Here is an 8,711-nt window from a genome sequence, read left to right as displayed (position 1 = left end):
AACTAAGGAGATTGAGGCAGAACAGTTAAAGAAACTGAAGTAGAACAATTCAGGGAAACTCAGTCAGGACAATAAGGGAAACTAGTGCAGTGAAACTGAGATAGAACAATTCAAAGAGATTGTGGCATAACAGGCATTTTCTTTATTAGCGCCTATATATCCTACACATAGCTTGTTTTTATATATGTTTGTATGTTGTCTCTCCCTTCCTCTTCTCCCATTAGATTTTAAGCCCCCAGGAGACAGAAACTGTCTCTTTGTATCCCCATCTCTTAGCACAGTGACTGGCACATAGTAGCTGCTTAAAAATGTTTTCTGGAGTCAGAGAGAGTTTAAGTGACTTGCCATGAGTCACATACTTGACAAATATCTGAAGCAAGATTCAAATTCAGTTCTTTATCATTCCAAGTTCAATGCCAGTGTTGCCACCTACATAACTCAATTTTCCTTGCTGAGCCTGTTTTCATCTTTTAAATAAGTACACTGGACAAGTTGACTTCTAAAGTTCCACAGCCTATGTACGGCCAAAGGTTTAGATTTTCACTCTTTTCAACCTCCCCTTCCCCATCCCTAAGCACAAAGAGGATAAACAGTACCCTAAAGAAGTCTTTTAAAATGTTATTACTGTTATTAGTTTATTATTAATAAATATAAAGATGTTTCTTAATAACTTATATGTATAATAATGCCAATGACATTATCTATTGATGATTGAGGAGAAGGAACTTCACCCATTCCTGCCTAACCTCTTCATTCGTACTCATCCCTCATCAATATTAAGGCTATTGATTATTGGACAGCATTGTATTATTATTCATTGCTCTTTCTCATTTTTACTTCACTGTTCCAGTTTTTCCTTAATCCCTTCTAAATCCACCCACGTCTGGAAGCCTGTGGAAGGCAGACACTTCCCAATTTAACGTCCCTTACTCCCACTCTCCCCAGGTGCAAAGAAAGCTCTGAAGAAGGGGGCGGACACCGCTTGCCATGTCTCATCCCGGCCACCGTAACGCGAGCGCCTCCGAGCCTGAGGAACCACCCCACCCCCCCGCCCAGTTGCCCGGGCAACGGACTTTGCCGCCGTCGCGGTGGGTGCCACTCTGCTGACGGTTCCCTGGCCCCGGGGCGGCGCTGTGAGACGGAGTCGGAGGAGGCCCACAGCTGCCGGGCGCCTGGGAAGCACGAGGCTCTGCCAGAGAGGCGATCCCCGTAGACCCGAGTGCTTTCTCCCAGCCGGTCAGAGACTGAGCTCGAGTAGTCTGATTGGAGGGGCTTAGGTTGAGCTCAGTGAGAAAGAAAGAGATCTCAAAGCACCTTCTTTAGGTAAGTGATACTTGGAGGGTCAGCCTGGGGCTGGAGTGGGAGGGTGGGCTGGGAACCGAGGAGGGGTATCGGGAGCCGCCCAATAGAAATTAGCCTCGTTGGAAAACCAGATAGAAACGGAGGGGTGGGGTTGTCTTGGCTCAGTTTCTCTACTGCCCTTTGACCTTCTGTCACTGTTTAATTTGCGTGCACGCTTGGGGGTCCCCAGAAGAAGGTGACTGGCCGATGGTGGGGTGGGATGAGGGGGCACAGTTAAGGAGCATAGAAGGGGGCCTTCAGTCAGTCATCTAGCATTTATTAAGCGCCTATCATGTTTCAGGCACCGGGCTCTGGGCGCCGGGGATACAGAGATAGGCAAAACCCAGTCCTCATCCCAGTTTGAGTAACGTCGAAGGATCCGTGTCTTTTACAGGTGGGAAAACTGAAGCCCGGAGAGTGGGGGAAGCCTCCTAGAAATTGAGCGACAGATGGGGGAGGGAGTTAGGAGCAGACTCTGGGATTCTAGTGGAGGAAGGGCGGTCAGACAGGCGCACCTAGTTTGGAATTTCTCTCCATTGTTTTATTTTAAAAATATATTTGTATAAGTGGATAGCGCGCACAAATCTTTGGCCCTAAGGTTTACGAAGCTCTTCCCTTACAATAGTGCTGTGAAAGAGGGTTAGGATATTTACTTCCATTTATTACCTTAGGAAATTTCAAGGTTCTAAGTGGGAATGTGTCAAGTTACTGTTACAAGTTACTGTTACTTAGACAAATCCACTCCATAGCCTGACTCCATTCAGGGCTTCTGAATCTACTCTGCTTTGGCCCAGAAATATCTTACACTAAAAAGTCTTTTGTCCAGTACACCCATTAAGGAAGGAAAACATTCGAATACATTTTTGGCATTTGAGGAAAAAAGTTTCCTGGTTTGCGTAATTAACTCCTTAGATGGTGAGGTTAAGCAAAATACCTTATTCCTGAAATATTCCAGTTAATCGAAGCTTTATTCTGGAATAAACACTTTTCGGTTTCCAAATTGAGAATTTTGCATGTTCTGAGTACAATTTGCCAATGTCACGAATGCAAATACTTGGTGGATCCCAAGGTGGCCTCACCCAACTAATTTTTTTTTTTTCTTACTGGAAGAGTTGGGAACCAAAGAAGGGAAATTCCATGTGAAACAAGCAAACAAAATTTGAACAGCTTAAAATAAGTTGAGAAGCAGATTTCAACTGTTTTAAAGTGTTGAAGAGAGTTTAGTGCCTAACTGAAGTCTTCTCCCAGAGGTAACTAAGAAAGTTAATCATATTTGGAAAAGACCTTTGTAGAGAAACTTAGGGAGATATAAAAGCACTTTGTCTAGAAATAAATCCCTCTTTCTTTGCATGTAGGACATACTTAGTAATAATAGAACTATATCTGTTGGATTTTTATATTATGGGATCCCTAGAAATATTCCCTAGTGTGACTGGAAAAGTAGTGACAACTTGCTAGAATGGAATTGCCCTGTAATTGTGGTTTCCTGGAAAGGGCACTGGAGTTGGAATCAGAGTTAGATATCTGGCTAGAGTTTTAACTATGACATTTAGTAGCAATGTGATTTTTTTGGGCAAGTCCCTTTTCCCAGCTTCCATCTTCTCATCTTTAAAATGGAAATAAATATTTGTCTTTCCTATCTCATAGGATTGTTATGAACAAGGCATTTTATAAATTCTTAAGTGTTAGAGAAATGTGAATTATCATGTGATTTTTGTGTCCATTTTAATCTTTCACACATATTTTGCCTTTCCTGGTGCCCAAATTGGTGCTCTTGAGTGTTTGATAAATCTTTGTTGAATTGGTTGGATTTAATTTAATCTTTTGGTGAACCAGAAATTAGCTATAGCTCAGTGGTCTTTTTTTTTAATTACTGTTTCTACTTTTTTGAACTTTGGAAGAAACCTGTCAATTCCCTCATTTTACAGATGAAGAAACAAGAGTTCTAGGGATGGAAAGCAGAATTTTTCTTGGTTACACAGATAGCAAATTAGGTGGGGATTTGAACACAGGTTCTTTGTGTTCAAGAGACTATAGTCATTTTATATCACTTTATCACAATTATATCATTATGTCACAAAATAAACTTATTTTCCTCTGTATTCAGGTACTTACATAAATAACTAATTTCCCCAAAATGACCTTTGGTCAATATAGTTTTTGAACCATAATTAAATTGTTGCTGGGGGATTTTTTTTGACGATGCAACTGATCCCTGTATTCTAGTAATGATTAGGTTTCATCAACTGAAAGAATATTTTAAAAGTAAATGCATTTGAAACAAACCAAGAAGAGCAAAAAGATTAGAAAATGCAGCTAATTTTGCTAAAAGTGATCTTTGAAAGTTCAGTGTTTTAAAAGCTTTATTGGAAGTTATTACAAACATCTTTAAATTATCAAGGCGAGACATGATAGTATTGATAGTATTAATCTTTCAATGATCAGAGGCAACTGATATTATTTTCTGTTAGCTTCCTAGGAAATCTTTGATCTCTCTTCAACTGTGGCCTCTTTATTTTCTGTCAATTTAATAGACAAACATTAAACATTTATTATGTGCAAGCTACCCCCTAAGTTATAGGGATAGACACCAACATCATTAAAACTGATAAATCTCTTCCTCCCTGGATTCCACGATTTAAACATTCCTGGTTCTTTTAACTGACAATTCCTTTTCTTTTTCTCATCTTGCCCTTTATATTGTAGGTTTGTCTCTAAAACATTATCGTTGTTCTTTTCTCTTTCTTTTAATTCTTTTTTATCTCAATATTAAAAAAAAATACATTGTACATAGTAATATCAAGATTATGTGATTATCAACCATGATAAGACTTAGCTCTTCTCAGCAGTTTGGTAATCCAATTCTAATAAACTTGAGATGGAAAATGCTATCTGCATTCAAAGGATGAACTACAGGACTGAAGCATACTATTTTCATCTTTTTGTTATTGTTGTTTGCCTTTTCTTCTGGTTTTTTACTTTTTGTTCTGATTTTTCTTTCACCATAAGACAAAAAATGGACATATGTTTAAAAGGATTGTACATGCATAACATATCAGATTGCTTGTTGTCTTGGTAATGTAATGCCGGAGAAACTGAGGCAGGAGAGAGATTAGAGAGTTTTTAACATTTTATTAATGGGAGAGTAAGATTGACTGGACAGGACTCTCGTCTCAGATTATCCAGTCAGACAGAGAGAAGTATACTGGGACCAAGGAATCCATATTGGTCCCAGGGCTGGAGGACCCAAAGAATCCAGCGTCCAGCATACAGCTGCCAGATGCCATTCTCCAGCAATGAATGGAGGAACCCCAACTTCTTAAATACCTTTTTGGAGACAAAGAAGAGAAAGGGAGGGAAAGTTTTTATCAGGGAGGGGAAGCCATAAAACCTAAAAATTCCAGAGACAAAGAAGTAAAGATATCTTGGGTTAATCTTGGAATATTCTAAAGGAATATTGTAAATCCATAAAAGAATCAGGAGATCTACTCTTTTATCTTGCTAATTTGTAACCTGAGAGCGAAGAGACAGAACAGTAAAGGAAACCGAGACAGGGAAACTGAGTCAGGACAGTTAAAGAGAACTGTGGCATAACAGTAAGAGAGGGAGAGAGAAAAGATTTGGAGTTTCAGAACTCAAAATCTTACAAAAATAAATATGGAACACGATATGGTATTCTATATAGAATACTATATTGTATTCTATATACTATTATATACTGTATACTATATTATATACTATATACACTATTATTATAGTATTAGGAAAAACAAAATACTATTGGGGGGGGGGGGAAGGTGTTCTCTTTGAAAGTCATATTCTAGCCATATAAACTGTCCTGACAAGTGTTAGTGATAACCTGATGAAGAGGTGGGGAAAGAGGGAGTATTAGGAAGTATTTCCTCATATAAAGACTGAAGTTATCCCTTTGCAACTAATACTTATTGCTCCTAATTCTTTCCTTTTGGATCAAGTTGGGCAAGGCAGCTGTTATATTTCTTGCGTCTTTTCTTCTCTTTTTGAAACATCTTCAGTCCCTTCAGTTGGTCTTTATGTAGCAGTATGTCAGAGCCCATCACCATCCTTTTTGCTGTCCCATGGATAGTTTTTGTTTTTAACTTTAATTTTTCTTTAAAATCTGTCACCTAGGGGCTGCTAGGTGGGCGTAGTGGCTACAACACCAGCCCTGAAGTCAGGAGCACCTGAGTTCAAATGTGGCCTTGGACACTTAACACTTCCTAGTTGTAAGACCCTGGGCAAGGCACTTAACCCCAATTGCCTCAGCCAAAAAAAAAAAAAAAAGTATCACTAGAGCTGAGCACAATACTTCTTTGCACTAGAATTAATTTGTATTAGCTTACCCTATTTAATATCCATGTTTTGTATATTTCTGTATTTTTATATAGAGAAGTCTGGAACTATGGGTTTTATTTCAGTGTAGTCTCTTAAACATTACCTCCCATGAATTTTTGGTCCTCTTTTCTGTTATTCTTTCTTAAAAATTATTATTAATTTATTCTAAAAGATTTTTATTATGAATTTGACAAAAATGAACATTTCAATATCTAAAGAATTGGAAAAAGGATGTGTAAAGCTGTGGTAAGCTTCTATTCACTAAAAAAAGATTAAATATAATAAACTAATAGCAAAATTGTCTTGCTTGTCTTGTGTTCCCTTCTGAACTTCTCTTTGCTCTCTTATGGATATTTTTTAAAAGTTTCATTTATTTTTTTCATTCTTTTGTTATTTATTTCAACACTTATCACTATCCAACAATTTCTTCTCCATAAGTCCCCCCTCCCAGTTAGAAATTTCTCTTACGATAAATAAGTACAGTCAAATAAACCACATTCATACATGGATCTTGTCTGAAAATGTATATCTCATGTATATCTCAGCGATAAGAAGCCAGCTCTATGATCAGTCATTGAAGTAATAAGATTATAGCTTTAGGGGGGAAAGAACTTTAGAAACAGTCTCATCAAACCCTACATTCTACAAATGTACATATTATATAAATGAAGGAACCATGTACAAATTGTACATAGTAACAGAAAGATTATGTGATGGTCAATCATAATAGACTTAGTTCTTCTCAGCAATGAGGTGATCCAAGGCAATTCCAATAGACTTAGAGAGTCCAGAGAGAGAAGAACCATGGAGACTGAATGTGTATCAAAGCATAGTATTTTCACCATTCTACATTCTATAAATTATACAGTTGAAGAAACTGAGAACCAGAAAGGTTAAGTGATTTGCCCAAGGACATACCGAAAAGAAACGACCCTAGGTAAACTTAGCAGGTAACATCACAGACTCCAAGATCAGGGAGATCTGAGTTTAGATCTTGCCTCAGATGCTTCCTAGTGTGTAATCTTGGGCAGGTTGCTTAAACTTTCCTCAGGCTGTTTCCTCATCTGTAAAATGGGAACAGTAATAATACCTACTTCTTTATGCAGGGTGGAGGGGGGGGGGGGAGTTAGGTGGCCCAGTGTATAGAGCACTGGACTTGGCATCTCTCAGAGTTCAAATCTGGCCTCAGTCAGGGACAAGTTATGTGACCTTGAACAGGTAACCTAGCTTTTTTTGCTTCAGTTCCTCATCTGTAAAAATGGGTTGGAGAAGGAAATGGCAAACTACTTTAGTATCTTTAATCAAGAAAACCCCAGAAATGGGGTCACTGAGATTTGGACAGGACTGAAATGACTGAACAGTAACAACAGATTAAGGCTGGGTTTGGAATCAAATGAAGATAGTAAGTACTTTGTAAACCTCTTAAGTGCTAAATCCATATTAGGTATCACAATTATTATTTTTAGGTGTAAGAGCAAGAGATTTGTGATTAATCACCTCATTGATCAGAGTTATTATCTTTTCAAGAATTTATCTTCCTTTAAATTGTCATAGAAGATTGTTCTTTTTCTGCTCACTTAGATGTGTATCACTTCATATAAAGAGTCCTGGGTGTTGGTCATATTTGAAAATGTACATTATCCTTTCTATCTCCTTCAATTCTTTTCTAATTTATAATATGACTCTTTTATCCAGGTCATGTACCCATTTGGAGCTGATTATGCTATGTAGTATATGAAAATGCTAATATAAGTCTAATGGCTACCAATTTCCTTTCCAATTTCCCCAGCAATTTTTATCCAGTAATTTAGTCCTTATTCTAGAAGTTTATGTCCTTGAATTTATTAAGCACTATTCTACTATGTTCATTTGCTTCTGAATTTTGTATATCTTGTTCAATTGATCCAATTTACTATTTTTTAACAAATACTAAATTGTTTTGATAACCACTACTTAGATATTTGGTACTGCTAGTAGCAATTTTGTATGAATTTCTTTTTCTCTCACTTTCTGCTTTTTTGTGGGTAGCATATAAAAAGGCCATTGATTTTTTTCTTTATTTTTAATAACAGCTCTTTAGTTTTCAAAATACATGCAAAGATAGTTTTCATCATTCATTCTTGCAAAACCTTGTGTTCTATATTTTTTCTCCCTCTCTTCCTATCTTTTAAGCAAGTAATATAATATAGGTTAAATATGTGCACTTCTTCTAAACATATTTTCACATTTATCATGCTGCACAAGAAAAATCAGATCAAAAGGGGGAAAAATGAGAAAAAAAAAAAACAAGCAAGCAAACAATAACAACAAAGGTGAAAATAATATGTTGCAATCCATATTTAGTCCCCATAGTCCTCTCTCTGGATGTAGATGGCTCTCTCCATTACCAGTCAATTGGAGTTGGCCTAAATCATCTCATTGTTGAAAAGAGTCAAGTCTATCACAATTGATCTTCACATAATCTTGTTATTGTTACATACAATATTCTCTTGGTTCTATTCACTTCATTTAGTTATGTTATGCAAATCTCTCCAAAGGCTATTGATTTTTATGAGTTTATTTTGTCTTCTACTTTATTAAGTCTTCCTATTAACTTTTGTATTGAATCTAGGTTTCATTAAGCAGACCCTCATGATATCTGTAGGAATCAATAATTTTCTTTTTTGCCTGAATGAATGCCATCATTTAATTTTTTTGTTTTATTGCTATAAAAAGTATTTCTAGAACTAAATTAAGTAAGTGGTAACAATAGATATCTTTGATTTGTCCCTTATCTGTAATGGTTCTCTTTTTGAGATGATACTAGCTCTTGTTTTTAGATGAATACTACTTACTATATTAAGGAAAAGTACACAATACTATGCTTTTTAATTTTTTTAGACATGACACTGTACTTTGTCAAATGCCTTTTCTACATTAATATGTGATTTTCATTGTTTATATTATATTTTTTCTTAAATTTAAAGCTTTCCTAATACTGAACCAGCTTTGAATTCCTGATATAAATCTAATCCTGT

General features: G+C 36.6%; 1 protein-coding gene across 2 annotated transcripts in view; it reads left to right on the top strand.

Annotated features, from left to right (window-relative positions):
• The first annotated feature begins 1,085 nt into the window (after positions 1 to 1,085).
• PKIG (cAMP-dependent protein kinase inhibitor gamma) overlaps positions 1,086 to 8,711 on the top strand; it is an 85,609-nt gene continuing 77,983 nt past the window's right edge. Inside the window, exons 1-2 of one of the 2 annotated variants that reach the window (XM_051976501.1) lie at positions 1,086 to 1,323; positions 1,643 to 1,735. The gene's annotated coding sequence lies outside the window, so the exon portion shown is untranslated. The remainder of the gene's footprint in view (positions 1,324 to 1,642; positions 1,736 to 8,711) is intronic. The other variant, XM_051976499.1, reaches the window with a different exon arrangement.

Source organism: Antechinus flavipes, chromosome 2, assembly GCF_016432865.1.
Source record: "Antechinus flavipes isolate AdamAnt ecotype Samford, QLD, Australia chromosome 2, AdamAnt_v2, whole genome shotgun sequence".
Lineage (NCBI taxonomy): Eukaryota > Metazoa > Chordata > Mammalia > Dasyuromorphia > Dasyuridae > Antechinus > Antechinus flavipes.
Note: the sequence above shows the minus strand (reverse complement) of the source record. Positions and strands in the feature narration are given on the sequence as shown.